This window comes from Anguilla anguilla, chromosome 8, assembly GCF_013347855.1.
Source record: "Anguilla anguilla isolate fAngAng1 chromosome 8, fAngAng1.pri, whole genome shotgun sequence".
Classification (NCBI taxonomy): Eukaryota; Metazoa; Chordata; class Actinopteri; order Anguilliformes; family Anguillidae; genus Anguilla; species Anguilla anguilla.
This window is the reverse complement of record NC_049208.1, coordinates 46873889-46893630: the sequence shown is the minus strand read 5'-3', so window position 1 is coordinate 46893630 and position 19742 is coordinate 46873889. Positions and strand designations below refer to the sequence as shown.

The 19742-nt window shown below is 51.7% G+C and overlaps 1 long non-coding RNA gene across 1 annotated transcript in view; it reads right to left on the bottom strand.

Annotated features, from left to right (window-relative positions):
* Nucleotides 1-4261: 4261 nt before the first annotated feature.
* The window catches only part of LOC118232992, a 27844-nt gene continuing 12363 nt past the window's right edge, over nt 4262-19742 (bottom strand). The window contains exons 3-5 of the long non-coding RNA XR_004766436.1: nt 18847-19159; nt 12009-12252; nt 4262-6838 (exon numbers count right to left, since the gene is read on the bottom strand). This is a non-coding gene — a long non-coding RNA (uncharacterized LOC118232992). The remainder of the gene's footprint in view (nt 6839-12008; nt 12253-18846; nt 19160-19742) is intronic.

Sequence of the window (19742 nt, the reverse complement as noted above, 5' to 3'; positions counted from 1 at the left end):
GCTTTTCACAGTGCGGTATGTGAGGTCTTTAAGTTGTTGGACACACGCTCACACACACACACCCCAGCATCCTGCAGACTCGGCGGCATCGCGGCTCTTTCCCAACACGCCCCCCCCACGGCAGGCTCAAAGCGCCGCTGTCCTGTGGGGTACCCACGCCTCCGGATCGGACCCTAAATCTCAGACCCGGACCCCCGGAGTCCCGCTGAGAGCGGGCGAAGAGCTGCCCGCCGCCCACGCGATGCCAGGAGCAGCAGACAGCGGTCCCGTCCCGACCTGGCGCGTTGTCATGGTCCCCTCCCGCACACCCGCGCAGACAGGCTGTGTGGTGGGTTCGGTGGGTGGCGGGACTGTACACTGGGCCTTCCGGGTGGGGGCGGGTTTGCCCCCTCCTAAGATGAAGGGCACTGCGGTGCCCTGGTGCCCTTGCACGGGGCATTCTGCTTCAGAGGAAACCCAGCAGTGTTGGGGTTAGAGAACGACTAAAATATTGACACTTCTGGGGTGGGGGTGGTTGGGTGCCTTAACGCTTTGAAGACCAGGTTTTTTGGAATGTTTTTTTTTTCTTCAAAATTTTAAGTCACTGTAATAGAACTCCATTGCTTTCAGTCACCAGTATTGATTGTTACATGAGTTTTAAAATGCGCAGTTAATTCTAATTGCATATTTGTGATATCACACCTGATAGAGAGTAAAATGTTCAGTTGCAGTTGGTCACAGGGGTTTATGGTGCGACATTACAGTAACATATATCCATTGCTTCAGTGGTGGGGAGACTGGACGTGCGTTGTTAAGGTGAACCTTCACTCACTGAAAACTCAACTTGACGTACAAGTGCAGAAAATGGTCAATTAGGAATATATCTTACTGTTCTCCAGTTTTTTCTTGTCTCTTAAAAAAAGGGAGACTTAGGAGCCAGCAATCCCACTCTCAGAATTTTGCATGTTTTTTTTTTTTTTGTTTTTTTTTTTTGCTCCAGCGGAAGTTCCTTTTAGGGATGACGGAGCTCAGTATCTGGTTGGGCTATAGAGTCTGTGGCCCCGTGCAGCAGCGGCAGCAGCCCTCAGCTCTGAAACGTCGAGCCGACAGATGTGCCCACCCTCCCCCCCGCCAACCCCGACGAACGGCAGCTGTTGCACGGCTGAGTGCCTTTTGAGGAACATATAGGCGCTGACGCCACCCCCCCCCCCAGGGGAGCGCAGGTGACCCATGCTGAATCAGAGGGGGGTCGTGCCTGTGCGTGTCTGAGTGTGCGCGAGGCTGCGCGTGCGCGTCGCCTTCCCGCCGTATGGCGTGAATCGCGGAATTCGGAATGCGGAATTCGGTACGTGAACGCTCTGCTAAAAACTGTACCGAACTGATAAAGTGAGGAGCGCGACAGTGTTCTCACGCCACGTCCCCTCCTCTCTCGCACGGACAACGAGAGAATATGCACCCAACAGACAGCGACAAACTGAGCCAGCGACTAACCGGACTGTCTGCCAAAATATTCGCGTACGAGACAGAGTTACATCCCAGCGGCTCAGATGTAAGACTGACACACATTTACTAACGTGCATTTGAGAGCCCATTACTGATCTATGGAGTATCCACGGTTTCTGTGCAAAAGCGCTCAGAGGAGTTTTGCTGAGATGGACAGCATTCAAGGTTTAATTTGAGATGCTGGAAAGCATTTGAACTTCAGCTCTGAGTCTGAGGAGTTCCTCTGGCTACAGGAACCTGGCTTTTGGTGCCTCCTGCTTTGTGTTGGATATAATGGAAAAAGAAAAATAAACAAATTGGTGTTTAAACAGGTTGGAGGTCATTTTTTAAACATGGAGATGCAGACGTTTAAAAAAAATCTTTCCACAGGTGCATCGAGGTTGTTTGGCAGCGCTGGAAAGTGTTTTTTTGAAATATCTTGGCTGGGCCCGCTAAGCCCCTCCCCTCGGCTGACGGGGCAGGCTGGCTTGGCGCGTCGACAGACCGGCGAATCGGATCTGCGCCGGGCGACGCGGCCGAGGAGCGCGGCGAACGGCGGAACCCGCCCCGAGACGGCGGCCTGGCGGGATTAAGACGCGCGATGTCGTAATGTGTACTTTGGCACGAAGGTTCTATTTGTTCGCGTTGTTTTTTTCTCCTTTCGTTTTGGCAGACGCCCATATCTGTAAACAGCTTATAATGTAGCGACTTGCATCGTAGCCGTTGCTCGTAACGCGGTGTTTTAGCAGCCTTCCTGCGGCGCGTGCCAGAGGCTTAGTCCGAACGCGGGACCCTGGACCTTGGCACGGGAAGCGGCCGGTCCTGCTGGCTCGCAGCGTTGTTCATTAAATCAGCCGATTACACAGCGCACGCGCCTCACCTGGTTTCTTCGGTTTAAAATTGGTTGCTGATTTCTTTGGTTGCGATAACAGTCGGTGAGCCCTCTTGCCGCTAAGTTGAAGACCCCTAGCCTAGATGCTTGGCGTCAGAAATTTTTACGAGTCCACTCGTATATCCACATCTGAGGGTATTTCTGTCTCTACAGTCACGTATCTGCTGTAGGGCTTGCAGCACTCGCTGAGCTCCAGTGAGAAAGCGGCTAAGCTAGCGATCTCATGCCGGTGATTAGGATTATCATGTGTTTGAGTGGCTGCTTGGACCCCACAGCGTTCCCGCTGTTTGCCCATCCCCCGCCCTCGGCAGAGCCGATGGGGCCCACCTTGTTATGTGACAGGCTTCTGAGCCACTTAGCATCAGCTCAAATTCTGTAAAGAGTGATTGCTACATCCACTGCCTGATTGGGAGGGTGGGGGGTGTGTTGGGTGAATATGTGTTGGGGGGGTGTGGGGTGTGTTGGGTGAATGTGCGTTGGGGGTGTGTGGGGTGTGTTGGGTGAATTTTTGTTGGGGGATGTTGGGTGAATGGGAAGTTGTGTTGGGTAAATGTGTGTTGGGGGTGTGTGGGGTGTGTTTGGTGAATGTTTGTTGGGGGTGTGGTAGGTGAATGTGTTGGGTGGGTGTGTTGGGGTGTGTGTTTGCTGAGTATGTGTTGGGGGCTGTTCTGGGGGAGGGGGGTGTTGGGTGAATGTGTGTTGGGGGGGGTCTGTTGGGTAAATGTGTGTTGAGGCTGGAATTTCTTCCGAAATGCTGCTTTTTTTGGGATCCCAACATTCTCAGAGGTCAACGGAGACTTCCATCGAGCAGTGTTCTGCCCTCAGTGAGGCATGTGTTTCCATGGAGACGGACGGACAGACAGACAGGTGGACAACGGAGAGGAATAATAAAGAGGTAGAGAGAGGGTGTTTTTTTTTCAATGTAAACATTTATTGATTGTATAAGCTACATCCATGGCAGGACACTGTCCATGGCAGGACACCGCCCATGGCAAAGGCAAACGTGGTGCATGATTTTAAACAGGGGGCTCACGTGGTGCAAACCAGACAAACGGCACCGGAGTCAGAGCGACACCGCACCCATGGCAACAATCGCTCTACACCCGCGGCAACCATCGCTCTACACCCGCGGCAACCATCGGACACTTACCAAGTGCAGCAAAGAAACGTTCCGCAACCCTGTTCCAAAACCGAGAGAGTTTAGCACAAGCCTCGCTGATTACTGGGTCGGTCACACATTGCCACTACCCAAACATATACATTTTCGGGGGAATCAAACTAATTTATTCTAAGATAGTCCTCATAAAAATTGCACTAGATCCATGTAATTACATGATTTTGTTTGCACAAACTAGATGCTACTTGCATAGGTAACTATGAACGATTTTGCCACTACCCAGAAATTATTGCAGAAATATTTAATATAATCTATGATAGTCTTCACAAGCATTTTGCATTTTATAAAAATTTAGTTGCATAGACCTAAAAGTCCAAGTCTTGATAGTCTAATGGAAAAAGTTTGAGTGACTTAAATGTAACTTAAGTCTAATTTAGGTCACTTAAGTTTAAGAAGATCTATTAAAAATAGTGACTTTTCATGAATCTCAAAATGAGTGGAGCAATGACTCACTGATTTAAACCAATTGTAGCATTGTGCAACGAAAGCACAGTCATTGATTGGTTGTCATGAGTCAATGATTGAGAGCACCTGATAGCTCCACCCATTAAGGGATCCTCAAAGTGTCACTCAACAATATTGAAAAGTGCCCTCGTCCTTTGCTAACATAATTCTCTCTGCTGGCCATAAACTGAAAACTTTGTTGTACTGCTGCCATGGTGACACCCTGTGTGAGCGTAGTATAATAATGGACAAAAACACAAGGCATCGTAACACAATAAGCCTTTTCCCATCTGCTTAAAAGTTCAGTTTCTTTAAATCCAGAGAAAGTGCCTAGTTGGATGTATCAAGCATTTCCGAAACTGTCCTCCTCTGGCTTTTTCACGTGCGCGTTATGTCTGATTGTACGATCCTAGACTTGACCTGAGTTAAATTTTTAAATTTTCAATTTTGTTGCCTGTAATTTCTTATGGCCCCAAATTGGACATACGCGTTCAAGTAATACCAAGTGCTGGTGGATTTTCAGGGAGAAAGACCCTCTGTGCCTTTTAAGCCAGTGAGTTCTCCTGGTCTGACTTATAACGGATCTCCCTTTGAATTTGAATTAGGTTAAAAAAATAAAATAAAAATTGTAAAAATAACATTGTAAATTTTCAAAAAATTGCATATTGCTCTTTCAGTGCATTTTACTCAATTTTTATAATGAGGCTTCAGCCACCCAGGAGTCAGGAGCTGGACCCTAATTTCGGCTGATTGCATGTTCCCCCCCACAGTTGCATAGAACCTAAAGGTGACGGCCCGCCCCTTCACCCGTGTGTCACCCCACACACACAGAGCCGTCCAATCACAGTGCAGTTTCCTTCACTGCTGCCGTGGGTTTCCACATTCAGACACCTGTCAATCATTGTCAGCAGTCGCAGGGAAGGCGTGGCCTCTGCCAGCGCGAAACGCGCGAGAACAAAGAAATGCGCACGTGAACGGGAATGCGGAACGTTTCAGGCACCGGCGTAAAAGATCCGAGAGGACATTCAGCATCTTTCTGAAGGTTAAGGCACAAAATGTTTCTGTTCGTTCATGCGAACGCTAAAGAAATAACACGGTCAATATTAATAAGTACAAATCAATAGCTAGCAAGAATCATGACAAAATATTGTGGCAAAAATTTAAACAAGTTAAAGATAAAAAAAAAGTTACGACCTACACCTTGAGATAATAAGTAATTCTATCTCTACAATATTGGATAAATGTAAAAATTTGAATATTTCTTAAAAATATCTATTCTATCAAATATTTATAAAATTGAAAATAAAACTAGCATGTCTGAATTATTCAGTACATTCTATATTTCATATTATACATTGTATATTTTATATTGTGTATTGTGCACTGTGTATCTTATATTTATCATGTACTGTGTGTTTTATATTTTGTGTTGTACGCTGTATTTAATATTGTGTTTTACTGTGCATTTTATACTTTGTATTGTACACTGTGTGTTTTGTATTTTGTGTTGTACACTGTATTTTATATTTTGTGTTGTACACTGTGTTTTATATTTTGTGTTGTACACTGTGTATTTTATATTCTGTTGTACAGTGTGTATTTTACATTTGGTGCTGTACACTGTGTTTTATATATTCTGTTGTGCACTGTGTGTTTTATATTCTGTTGTACACTGTGTTTTATTCTGTTGTACACTGTGTGTTTTATTCTGTTGTACACTGTGTGTTTTATATATTCTGTTGTACATTGTATAATGACATACTGTAGAATGTTTTCTGGGAGGCAGTAAATGAATGCTCAGCTAGAGATGGGCAGCAGATGTTTGTGAGTTGGGTTTGGGGGCGCAGGAAGGGAACCTGACGCTCTATTTCACCCGGGACACGATTTCGGGATGCGCTGACACGTGCTGTCGTGCAGCTGATGTGATGAGGGGGACACGGGGTTTCCTCCACCACCCCTGCCCGACACAGGCCACCCTGTGTGCCATTTCGACGGGGACGTCCTGCATGTCCTTTCAATGGGGACGTCCTGCAGGTCATTTTGATGAGGATGTCCTGCATGTCCTTTCAATGGGGACGTCCTGTAGGTCATTTTGATGAGGATGTCCTGCATGTCCTTTTGATGGGGACGTCCTGCAGGTCATTTTGACGGCGGGGTCCCCCTCCCCCCACTGGGTGAGGTCGGTGTGGTGTGGCAGGAAATGGTCCCGACTCCCTGGGTCGTCTCCTGACGGCTCCTCAAGGCGTACCCCGCCGCTGGGGTGTTCAGGTTAGGCAGATGGGGGAACGGGGTCGGACCAGAGCGCCCGCCCGTCAGCACGGGGACGGACGGGAGGCGGGAAGAGGGGGACGCGGACGGTCGATGACGGTGTAGGCGCTGTGCGGACCTCCGGACGATCCCAACGCCACAGGGCCGGAGAGGAACTCTGCTCGTCTGGGGCCCAGTGCATCGAGCTGGGGGGACTCCCAGCTCCTCTGACCCAACCCAACCCAACTCCTCTGACCCAACCCAACCCAAGGCCTGTGGCCCGACCCAACCGAGGGCCTGTGGCCCGACCCATTTTGGCTCTCTGAGGAACAGGACCGTGACCGTCAAAGTTCTGATCGGGCCCCGTGAAGTCCGCCGCTGAAGGAGAGAAGACGGCGCCGATGTCAGGCGCCAAACTGTGCGGCTGGAATCCTGCCTCGTCCGAGGCGACGCCCCGTCCGGCCAGCGAGCGAGGATGGCGGCGTTTCGCTGAGCGGGTGAGAGGGGCGCGGCCCGCGGTGACGTCTCCGTGGCGACGTCTCCGTGGCAACGGGCGGCGTCCCCGCCCGCTCCCGGCTCCAGGCGGCGGCGGCGGCGGCGGCCTGCAGACCTTCTGCCTGGAAGAAGGAGAGGAAGGTGTTAAGCTCGCGAGCGTTCAGAGAGAGGGCGCTTCTTAATGTGGCGCGGACTGCGCGGCGGGGGGGGGGGGTTGTTCTGGGGCGAACGGCGGGCGCTCGAGTGTGCGTGCGGGGGCCGGGGGGAGGGGGGGGGGGGGGGGGTGAGGGCAGAGTCCAGGGTCCTGGCGGATCCCTGGCACGTCCTGGGCACCGCGCGCAAAGAGGAAGCATGTGAGCGGCCTGTCGCCGCGGGACACGGGGTCGTGGGGTTCGCGGCGCTCGTGGTGGGCCCGCGCCAGCCGGTGACTTAAAAGTCCTAAAACCCCAGGAAGGGGGGGGGGGGGGGCCGGTGTCACACCCGGGCTGCTGAGCTCCAGGCCCTGTGTAGAGCTGGACCCTCTCCAGGCCGGAGGCACACGGGGGGTAAAACCGGGCCGGTTGGCCTCTCCTGCCCTCGTGCTCTTAAATCTGAGGCCCCCACTCAACAGGGGCGACAGAAAGGTCATTTCTCTTTCCATTCTTTCTCTTAATTTAAAGAAAAAAAGAAATCCTCTTTGGAGGTCAGTTTGCTGCAGAACGCGGGAGACGGGTTTTAGACGCAGCGGCTGCTGTTCTGATTTATCGCCGGGAGGTTCGAGGCGACTCCAAGCGCTTGACCACTGGACGGTTCTGGTTAATTATTCGGACGGCCAGCCGGGCCGGCCCCTCTGAGGAGCTGACCAGGGGAGCAAACGCGCGGACGCGTCTAATCACACCTCTCAGCGTCTCAGACCGCTAGCATTTCTGTGTGTGTGTGTGTGCGTGTGTGTGTGTGTGTGAGTGTGTGAGTGTGTGTGTGTGTGTGTGTGTGTGTGTGTGTGTATGTGTGTGTGTGTGTGTGCGAGTGTGTGTGTGTGTGTGTGTGTGAGTGTGTGCATGTGTATGTGTGTGTGTGTGTGTGTGAGTGTGTGTGTGTGTGTATGTATGCGTGTGTGTGTGTGTGTGTGTGTGCATGTGTGGGTGTGTGTGTGTGTGTATGTGTGTGTGTGTGTTTGTGTGTGTGTGCATGTGTGGGTGTGTGTGTGTGCGTTTGTGTGTGCGTGCATGTGTGGTGTGTGTGTGTGTGTTTGTGCGTGCATGGTTGTGCGGTGTGCGCATGTGTGTGTTTGCGTGTGTGTGTGGTGGCTTGTCTGAAGAAGTTCAGGGGCTGGGGGGAGGGGTAGTGGGTAGTGTGAGCAGCACAGATTGTTTGGAGGAAACTGCGTGAACAGAATCTTATTTATCTCATTAATACACATCCTCCCCCCTCTCCCCCCCTCTCTCCCTCTCTCCCTCTCTCTCCCGCTCTCTCTCTGAATGAAGTCTGGCTGCCCAGGCCATCACAGTGCTACAGTGTCCCTCAGCCCGCCCCCGCCCCCCCCACCCCCTCACAGAAAGCGCTGTGAATAGGGAGCAGGGGAGAGCAAACTGCTAGCCTGTCAGCTCAATAGGAGGTCTGACCGCGAACTTGATCGCCTTCCAAGGCCCCCAGTTTCGTGTGGGGGGGGAGGAGCAGGAGGGAGAGGAGGAGGAGGAGGAGGAAAAGGAGGGGGGGGGGCAGAATTGGGAGTGCGCCGTGCCAGCGCTGGTGGGGTTCCCATGCCCGACGCGGGTCCCCCCGTTTGGTCCGAGCCGGTCACCTAGCAACCGTGCCGAAGTGGGCGGGCCGATGGGGGTGGGGATCGCGCCTGTGCCAGATCCAGACAGGCTTCAAATGGGCCCCCCCCCCCCTCCCCCAGTCATCCAGACGCAAGCTGCCCTACCCCCACCCCCCACATCAGCAGTGCCAGTCCCCCCCCCACAATCTGCACCGGCTGCACCCTCAGCTCTTTTGTTTTTGCCCCACACAGGCGGATTCAACCCCGCCGCCTCCGCTTTGTCTCGCTCGCTCGCGGCCCGTGCGCCCCACCCTCGGGCACCGACAGAGGGCTGGTCCCGGGGACAGGGGTTCGAACCCCGCAGGTCTTACATACACAAGGTCTACCTGCGAACACTTAAAATACAGCACTGCAGGACCTAAGAATGCTTACAGAGAAATGCTGCCATTATTTTTACTCTTATTTAACTCATTTTCACTAATATTTATACATATTGCAATTATGAGCACGAAAGATTAACAAATATTCATATATTAATATAAAAAAATATATAAACAAGTATGTATGTATATTAGTCAGTGTTTAAATACACGCTCGTATATACAACTTTACCGATCGATTAGGAGGGTTTTTAATAATATCATATCGTTTCGAAATTAATTCAATGTTAAAATGACTCCCCTCGCCTCCCGTCCTCTGGCTCCACAGACGGGACACCTGTTTCAGGTAAGGTACGGGAGGGGTGGGGGGGTCAGAGTTCAGAGACACGAGAGCCAAATTGTCACAGTGTCCCTCTGAGGTCCCCTGAGGAAGCTCATAACCCCCTCACTCTCTCTAATATCAATTTTGTGGTTTAATCACTGGCCCCGCCCCAAGCAGAGTAACAGAAGGGTTTAAAAAACTACAACAGGAAACTGTTCTGTTTCCTGTTGTAGTTTCCATGTTACAGAACGACGGCACGGCGATTCGCTTTTATCGAGGAAAACCGCGTTTGCCGACGTTCACCCAGGCGAAAACAAAAAGCCACCGCACCCCCCCCCCGTTACGTCCTCTCTCTCTCTCTCTCCCTTCCTCTCTCCCTCTCCCTCTCTTTCTCGCTCTCAACGGGAACAATAAACTTGTGTGTCTGACTGTTAGCGTAGCGCTCGCGCCCTGGCGATGTCGGCCCAGCAGCGCGGCCTTCTCTCAGCTGCCGATAAACCAACGCAAACAAAGGGGAGTTTTCTCCTCCTGGCCGGGACAATGGGGCACACTGTTTACACCCCGAATCCCACCCCACACCCCCCACCCCGCCCCCCACCCCGCCCGACCCTGTTAATCAGGCCCAGCTGGCTCTAATTGCTGTTTTTGCTTAAGCAGGTTTGGAGGCCTCTCTCCTTGCCCCAAATCGCGCTACGCCACAGCAAGTTGCCCCCCCCCCCCCCCCGCACCGCTCCCCACCCCCCAGGGGAACAATGTGAGATCTGTCTCAGAGCCGCTAGTGCCGCCGCCGCCGCCGCACCCGTGCAAACGTGCGGACGCAGAAAACCCAGCGACACAAAGAGAGGCCTCAGCCGCACAGGCCCCATAAGCCCTTTCTCTCTCTCTCTCTCTCCCCCCCCCCTCTCTTTCTCACACTCATCACTCCCTCATTCTCACATGCTGTCATCACTCCCTCCCTCTTTCTGCCTCTTTCTCTCATCCACGTTTCCTTCACCGTTCCCCCCCTCTCTCTTTCCCTGTCTTTCTCTCACCCAGTTTCTCCCATCCTTCGCTTTCTCCCTTTCCAATCCCGCTGCCCGGTATCGCTGCATTGCTTCCTAACAACGTGCCTGATTCTCCGCTGCAATTTCATGTGGTATTTTTCTCCACTACTAAAACATAATTTGCCAATCTCTCCAATTCAACAAAAAAACTCCCAAAACACAATCTTATAACACTGAAAAAAAACAAATATTACATGTATTGCATATATGACACATGCATTAACCCTTTAAGGTGGGAGTTCACAAATACGTGATCAGAATGTTCTTAATCAAACATTCTAATACTGTTATAACAATCACAATGGATTTATAGAACACTAAGAATTTTGAACAAACATTCCAAAAAAAACCTACTCTTCAAAAGGGTTAAGAAAACTGTTGTATGTAATAACAAAATAATACAATAACAAGAAGAGTATATAAGAATATAGAATGGTGAGAAGAAGCTGATCAAACCATCTACACTTGTTATTTACCTACAGACTATAGAGCATCTGCCAGATGTAAAAAAAAATCTTTTCTGGACTGAAGTGGCTGTAAGTAAGTGGGATTTGTGCGTGGAGTACCTGGATCTGAAGGTTTAAGAATAGGTTTTTATGGAATGTTTTTTTTCAAAATACTAATACAAAATACAGCGTTCTAGAACTCCACTGCGTTCAGTTACCCATAGCGATTGAGACATCCGCATTAGAATGTTCACTTAAGAACATTCTAATCATATATTTGTGATGTCACACCCTAATGGGTTAAAGGCGGTTTGAATAGTTTAATCAGTGGCAAAATTCTGACAGTACCTGAATTAACTTTAATTTGAACAGGCAGTAGATATGCTGTGGTGTATTCTTTAATAGCATCCTTAGTACTACCTTTGAGCGGTAGACATAGCGGCAGCAGACTGTTCCAGGTGTGGTGAAACTAGCATATGGGAAGATCATTCCTCAGGACCGTTTGCCCTGACAACAATGGCGGGATTGCGGGTTTGAGTCCTCGCGCCCCTCCCTCGGCTTTGCCACCTTCGTCGACCACCTGGGCGTCGAGCCCGCGTCATTCGCCCCCCGGATCGGGACTCGCGGTCCTCCCAGAACCGAGCACCGCCGCTCAACAAAAAAACAGAAAAAAAAAACAAAACGCAGCCCAGCGTAGCGGGACGCTCGTAACCCAAGCAACCCCCGCGCGCGTAATTCCCAGAAGCAGCCGGCAAATAAACACTTCTGTATTAACGACGCAATTAAAAAACGAGGGGGGAAAAAAGACGAGATTAATCACGGAATTAACGCCCACGGAAACGCCGCGCTTAATTACTCCCGGAGAGGCTCGCCCAAAATGGCCGCGCCGAGCACCCCTCGCCAACCCCCCGCCAACCCCCCCCCAAACCCCTCCCCTGCCGCCATTTACAGGAGGAGGCCGGCCAGCGAGAGGGGTGGCACGGTAACCATGGCGCCGGAGCCGAGGACCACGCGGATGCCCCTCCGGATGCCCGCTTAAAAACAAAGGTACCCTTCGACTGTCCCTTTGTTTTGGCTGATATACCCCCGACCGTGAAATCCCCAATCCTGCCTACCCCCCCCCCCCTCCCCCCGCCCGTTCCCCTCCTCCCCGCCCCGGTGCCCACCACCGCGCTGTTACGATCTGGCCAATTAACACGCGGTGGGTAATTAACGCACAGCCGGCAGACTGGCAGAGAGAGGGGGGGGGCGTGGGGGGGGGGTATGGGCAGGCGCGGGCATGTGCCTGGTGCTCTGGGTGGGTGAAGGCGGCGGCGGCGGCGGCGGCGGCGGCGTGTTTTTCTTCTTCTTTTTTTTTTTTTACCTTGGCGGGCTCCATTTCGTGCCAGCGCCCCCTGGTCTCTCTAAGATGGTGGCGGCTCCGGAGCGCGGCGTCTCGCGATGCGAGGGAAGGGGGCACGCTGACGAGGTGGGGGGGGGGGGGGAGGGGGGAGGCGTGTCAGCGAAGAGGAAGGGAGGGAGGGGTGGAGCTGGGGATGGCGGCCCCTCCCGCTCTCTCTCTCTCTCTCTCTCTCTCTCTCTCTCTCTCTCTCCTCGTAGATGAGAGTCTGCAGAAAAGGGACAAGAAGAAAGAACCTCAATATGAGCTGCAGCACCGTGGACGCATCCACACACACACACACATATTCACACACACACACACACTCACACACATACATACACACTCACGTACATACACACTCACACATACACACACACTCACACACACATAAATACATACACACTCACTCACACACATACATACATGCACACTCACACACACATACATACATACACACTCACACACACACATACTCACACGCTCACACACACACTCACATACATACATACACACTCACATACACACTCACACACATACATACATACACACTCACACACACACATACTCACACGCTCACACACACTCACATATATACATACACACTCACATACACACTCACACACATACATACACACACACACACTCACACACACACACACATGCATACTCACACACTCACACACACGCATACTCACACACTCACACACACACATACTCACACACTCACAAACATATACACACACACACACACACATACATATACACATATACACACACTCACACAGATATACACACACACACATACACTCACACACTTATACACACACACACACACTCACACACTCACACACTTATACACACACTCACACACATATATATACACACACACGCACACACACACACATACACACCATAAAAAACATGGTACCCGTAACAACACACATACGTGCACAATGGAAATAAATTCTGCATACAGACGTGCAAGCTGAATATAAAGTCAAATATACAAAGACACACAAAGAAACATAAGTAAATATAAACAAACATTTGCACTGATACACACTCAGTTCTGAGAACACCCCCATATAAACAAAAACGCAAATAAAAATGGCCACTCAAAGACTTGTATTTAAAAACAAGCACAGACTCACACATATATACTCTCTCACAGTATTTTTAGTTACAAAATCTGTGCACGCATAAACTCACTCATACTATATCTCTCTCACAACAAACTCTCACACACACATTCTCTCTCTCACACACAAACTCACACACACATTCTCTCTTTCTCACACACACACATACACTCACACACATTCTCTCTCTCACACACACACATACACATTCTCTCTCTCTCTCTCTCTCACACACACATACACTCACACACATTCTCTCTCTCTCACACACACACACACACACACACCTTTTCACGTTCTCATGGTACAGTGTGCCCCTGAGCATGCAAATTACTTTCATTATGCAAATGCATGCAAATCAGACCCCAACCATCTGAAAATCAAGACTGGGAAAAAAAATCTGCACAGAGAGAATGAAATAAAATGAATGAGAGAAAGAGAGGGAGAGGGAGAGAGAGAGAGGGGGGGGGGGGGAGACGAAAACAGGGAAATCCTTTTAGATGACAGGCAATGATGAGGGAGGGAGGGTGGCAGCCCAGGGTAAGACCTGCCTGACCGTGGGCACAGGAAAAGAAAATGGCACCTCTCTCTGCCCAAAATATCATCATGAGTTACACCCTGTGTGCCTGTGCGTGTGTGTGTATGTGTGTGTGTGCAAGACAGGGAGACTGTGTTTTTGTGTGTTAGTGTGTGACAGTGTGTGTGTGCATATATATGTGTATGTGAGAGACAGAATGTGTGTGAGTCAGCTTGAGTGTATGTGTGTGTTTACGAGAGAGAAAGAGAGAGAGAGGTTGTGCTTGTGTGTGTGTTTGTGTGTGTGTGTTTGAGAAAGAGAGAGAGAGCATGTGTATGCGTGTGTGAGGCAATGTCATTCAACACTTGTATTAGAGTAGAAATTTCACTCAAATATAACAATAAAAATCACTATGAAATGAAATATATTTCATTTCAATACCTTTGCAAAATTTTTCATTTCTGTGTAATCCATTACCGTAAAGGGCTGCATTCCCATCCATTGCTTTCTCAATGCTGAGAGCATGGCCTTCTGGGTATTTCCATCGGCCCAGTGACCTGTGATGCAACAGCAGGAGACGCTACCCAAGATGCATGGGCTTCGCGCCATATTAGGCTCTGAGCCAGTGTGGACGCAGACAAAGACCAAATGGAACGGCTGCTCGTAACCACTGCTGAATGCTATGCTAATCTGTTCCTGTGCTGTCGATGCTGTGAACGTTTGTCAACATAACATTTTACGTAAGGCCTGTGTTCTTGCTGCCTGACTCAGTTATTCATTTTATTTAATTTTCTTTCGTGGCGGCACGGAACTAAAGATTATTATGGCTGTTCTTGCACGGGGGACACATACTGCTATCGCGCAGGAAGTGGGACATGGCAGCTGCGTGCTTCGCAGTCCCCGTTTCACAACAACTAATTAGAGCATGAAGTCATTTGCATTTGCTGAGTGGGGAGGGGAGGGGAGGGGAGGGGAGGGGGGGTGGCGGGTGAGTGGAACAGAAAAGCTGAACTGGAAACCCCCAGGAAAATATAAATGTTTGCGGGATGTACCGAGAACGTAGCCATTTTGGCTCTTCGATTTTATGAGCGCTCATCGCGGCTGAGGGAGGCACACCCACCCTTAACCTGGATGGGACGCCACGGCTCTTCCTTTGCAGCAGAACAGCCTGCTCACGCAGCGCTGTTCCCTGTTCTGCCGCTCACAAAGGAATTAGGGCTCTACGTTCACGGCAACGGACGGCCGCTGCTTCATGAGAACCGTGTCTTCATCTGACCCGTGTTTTCGTATTTGTTCCTGCGACGTTTGGTTTGCGCTTATCGTACGTCGCTTCGGATAAAAGCGTCTGCGGAATAAAAATGCGACGCTATGAATTAGCGTGGAAAAGCGCGCCGGCCGCGAAGAGGCGCCCGCGAGAGGGGGGCGGGGCCAAAAGGTTGGGTTCAGCGCCTCAGCCTCTCTTGGAAGAGGGGCACTTTGTTACCGTGCTACGCCAGACACCGTTCCTCCCCGCGGTGGGTCAGGGCCTAACACTCCCGCCCGCACCTGCCCAGCCTCAGAAAAAGCCCAACCGCCCGTTAACAGCCGACCCAAAAACCAGCCGGCAGCCAGCCCCATCTCAACAACCCCTTCATTCAACAGGAAAGAGAGGAAGAGGGGAAAAAGGGGGGGGAAGCAGGTTAACAGAAAGATAGAAGCGGGGGAGGGGGGCACCTTCCCTCCCACCTCATTTGCCACGTCAGTTTGTCAGTTTATGTGGTCAGTTGTTGGAGGATAGATCTTTCCATTGGTTAGTGCCGGAAAGAAAAACAGCCTTTGTTTTTTCGGGGAGATGCTGGTTGGAGTATTAGGAGGTGTAGGGGGTTTGGGGGGAGGGGGGCGGGTCGAGGGGTACGGTTAGAGGGGCGGGGGATGGGGGGGGACAGGGGGGTGGGGTAGCGCTGAATGGTGGCACACCTCTCTTAATTGGCACTTGACATTTTTTCCCTGCGTTGGCACTGAAGTGTTCCCGCTCTCAAGTCCCCACTAAACCCTCTTGTTGGGAAAGTGCAAATGGGGACCATTGTGAGGACCCTGACATTAACGGCACCGGCAACAATGAGAGCCAACACTGACGCCGTGTGTGTGTGTCCGAGTGTGTGTGTGAGAGAGAGAGTGTGTGTGCAAATGTGTGTGTGAGTGTGTGCATGTGTGTGTGTGTGAGAGTGTGTGTGTGTGAGTGTGTGAGTTTGTATGTGTGTGTGAGAGAGAGAGTGTGTGTGTGTGACAGAGAGAGTGTGTGAGTGTGTGTTTGTGAGAGAGAGAGAGTGTGTGTGTGAGAGTGTGTGTGTGGATACATGTGTGTGTATGAGAGTGTGTGTGTGTGTGTGCGAGCGTGTGTGTGTGTGCATGAGTGTGTGTGTTTGTGTGTGTGTGTGAGAGTGTGTGTCTGCGTGTGTGTGTGAGAGAGTGTGAGGAGAGAGAACAGAGAGAAAGAGTGAGGGAGAGTGAGGAGCAAATGAGAAAGAGAGAGAGGAGGATAAAGAGTGAAAGAGAGTTATGAGCGAGAGGGAGAGTGAGAGAGATGATTTCAGCGTGGGCTCTCTCCATAGATCTTCCTGCATCTAGATATTGTCCCTGATCACATGACCTTGGCTTGGCCTACAGATTACGATGATGTCAATTCTGCAGGAAGAGTGTCCCGTTCGGGACAGCCAAAAAAAATCCCAATGACCTGGTCCCACTACAGTTCTGTGCTGGCTAAGCCCCGCCCCCCCCCCCCCCCCCCCCCCCCGAATTATACCCCCCTCATCCTAGCCAACTCAGCCATTTCAGCACTCACAGCCATGAGACATGTCTCATTAACACCCCCCCTCCCCCCTCCCACACCGAACGAATCCAAGAAAATGACACCAGGGATCACCATGACTTGTTTTTCTTAATAAAAAGTGGTGTCCGGCAATAGAGAGAGAGAAAGGGGTGGCAGAGGCCTCCATCGTCCCCCACTGATAAGCTGAAACACCTCTACAGGCCCCAGCAGCTGGGGGGCAGGGAGGGAGGGAGGGAGGGAGGGAGCGAGAGAGCGAGAGAGCGGAAGGCTGTGAAGTCACAATGGTTGTTTTTTTTTTTTTTTGCGTGACGCTCGCAGTCTAAATCTGCTCGCCTAGCGCGTGAAAGGCAAGATATTCCCCCTCCCTCGCAACCAACTGCCACCTCCTCTCTCTCTCTCTCTCTCTCTCTCTCTCTCTCTCTCCAGCCCTCTCTTCTCTCCTCCCCCTTCTCCGGGAATGTGGCGTGCGGAAGAAAGGATGCCGGGAGCTCTTTGTGACGAGATTCCGACTCTCACGCCATTCCAAAGCATCGGAATGTAAGATGGAGGGGGGGGGGAGGGGGGTTTGAAGGACGCGAGGGTATCGCTTGCCAAACGGCTTCCGGTGAGGAGGTCCCCACAGCGGGCTACGGCCCGGCTGCTCCTGTGTGTTCTTTTTTTTACCGCTACGCTATCCGCCTGATATGCGCTCGTCCGAAATGTCCCCACAACGCCCGACGACATTCCACAAAGCCCGCCGGGCGTGGCCGCGAGCCGAGGCGGTACGTTTACCGAGGCGAGCCGCACGACAGCCCCGGGCGCAGGGTCGGCACCGACGCCCAACTCCAACAGTCTAAGTCCTCGTGGCGGGTAAATAACAGACCCTCTCTCGCTGCCATGGCGACAGCGATGAGTCGAGCTCCCGGCCCTCTGACCGGGCGCTAAGGAAACGCACCTCGGCCCTGGGTTTGGGTCCCCTGCTCACAGCCCTGCCCCTCGGCCCTGGGTTTGGGTCCCGCGCTCACAGCCCTGCCCCTCGGCCCGGGGTTTGGGTCCCTTGCTCACAGCCCTGCCCCTCGGCCCTGGGTTTGGGTCCCGCGCTCACAGCCCTGCCCCTCGGCCCTGGGGTTTGGGTCCCGCGCTCACAGCCCTGCCCCTCGGCCCTGGGTTTGGGTCCCCTGCTCACAGCCCTGCCCCTCGGCCCTGGGTTTGGGTCCCGCGCTCACAGCCCTGCCCCTCGGCCCGGGGTTTGGGTCCCTTGCTCACAGCCCTGCCCCTCGGCCCTGGGTTTGGGTCCCGCGCTCACAGCCCTGCCCCTCGGCCCTGGGGTTTGGGTCCCGCGCTCACAGCCCTGCCCCTCGGCCCGAGGTTTGGGTCCCTCACTCACAGCCCTGCCCCTCGGCCCTGGGTTTGGGTCCCTCCCTCACAGCCCTGCCCCTCGGCCCTGGGTTTGGGTCCCCCGCTCACAGCCCTGCCCCTCGGCCCTGGGTTTGGGTCCCCCGCTCACAGCCCTGCCCCTCGGCCCGGGGTTTGGGTCCCGCGCTCACAGCCCTGCCCCTCGGCCCGGGGTTTGGGTCCCGCGCTCACAGCCCTGCCCCTCGGCCCGGGGTTTGGGTCCCTCACTCACAGCCCTGCCCTTCGGCCCTGGGTTTGGGTCCCTCCCTCACAGCCCTGCCCCTCGGCCCTGGGTTTGGGTCCCTCCCTCACAGCCCTGCCCCTCGGGCCCTGCTGGTCAAGCTGAGCAGCAGACTGGGCTCGCGATTCAGGAAGTGACAGTCGGAATGTCCGACTCCGTCCCAACAACGATGGCGGTAATCATAATCATTAATGACGATGATTGCGATTTTGATGATGGTGATGCTGATGATGTTGGCGACTATGATGACCAAAGATGATGGTGTCGGTGGTGATGATGGTTTGGATGATGATGATGAGGATGATGCTGGTGATCGTGGTTATGATTGGCGATGGTGGACGATGGGGATGATAGTGATGGTATTGATGATGATAATGCTGGTGATGATGATGATGGTGCCGGTGATGATGATGATGAGCGTGAAGACAAAGATGCTGGTGATGATGATGATGATAGTGACAGCAATGATGATGAAGACGAAGGCGAGGTTGATGACCGAAACAGAAGACCTGGATGACCTGAATGGCCCATTATTTCCATTATTGGAATTTACCTGTTGCCATGGGAAATGTTTTAAAGTCAAGCATCTCATAACTATACTCTCTGCAGGTAGGAACCCTGTAACTCTGAGCTGCCTGAAGTGTAAATAGCAGAGTGTTGCTAAGCGATTGGGGGATGTGGACATCACACTGTATAAAACCTGAGGAAACCCCCCCCCCCCCCCAGGCCCCGCCTCTTACCTTCAGTCGTCCTCTCCACCAGGCTGCTTGTCTCTCAGTCTTTCTCTCTCTCTTTCTCTCTCAGGCGTCTTCCCCCTGTTTTCTCTCCTCTCCTCCGTGGGGAGGAGAAACAGAAAGGCTTCCGCATCCCTTCCAGGTGTGTAATGGGATTCTTGTTGCTTTCGGTTATCTAGCTTTATGAAGACCGTACACCACTCATACAGCTAGATAACCAAAGAGAACAACCAACCCCTTCGGGCTTCCCGTTTCCTCCCCTCCCCACCACCAGGGGGGCGCTAGTGAGCCCTGCGCATCGCCCACGCCACCCGCAGGCCTGCAAACAGAAGAAGAGCCCTTGGGAAGGTAGCTCGCTTTGGCCCTGAGCCCCGCCCACAGGGATTTCCCAAACAGATTCTGCTTTGCAGAACCAGAATTAAATTATCAGCAATTATCAGGACTACGTAAATGTTGAGTGTAAAATTGGATTCTGGCAGAGCGTATTTTACTCTAATAAATGTGTAAATGACCCAATGATTTGAATCAACAGTGTCAGCATTGAGGGGTCTCTACAAGCTAACCACACTAAATGTTATCAGTTTGTTTTAATCAATAAATTTTAATAGGTTACCCAATGTTTTTGGTCGATTTTAATAGCCATTTTCGTTTTGGTAATATAGATAACCAAAGAGATTTTTTTTTTTTTAACCGTCATACTTCTCTCCAGCGTCAGTAGTGACAAATACCGATCAAAAAGAAAACTTTTTCTGGTGTTCTGAGCAACAAACTCTAATATAAAAAATGCATTTAAAAACTTTCATCAACAGATCCCATGGTACAAATCTGCACTACAGGAAAAATAATGACACGTTTTCAGTGCAAGCACCTTTCAAGCATAAAGTCGTTTTAGTTATGACCCT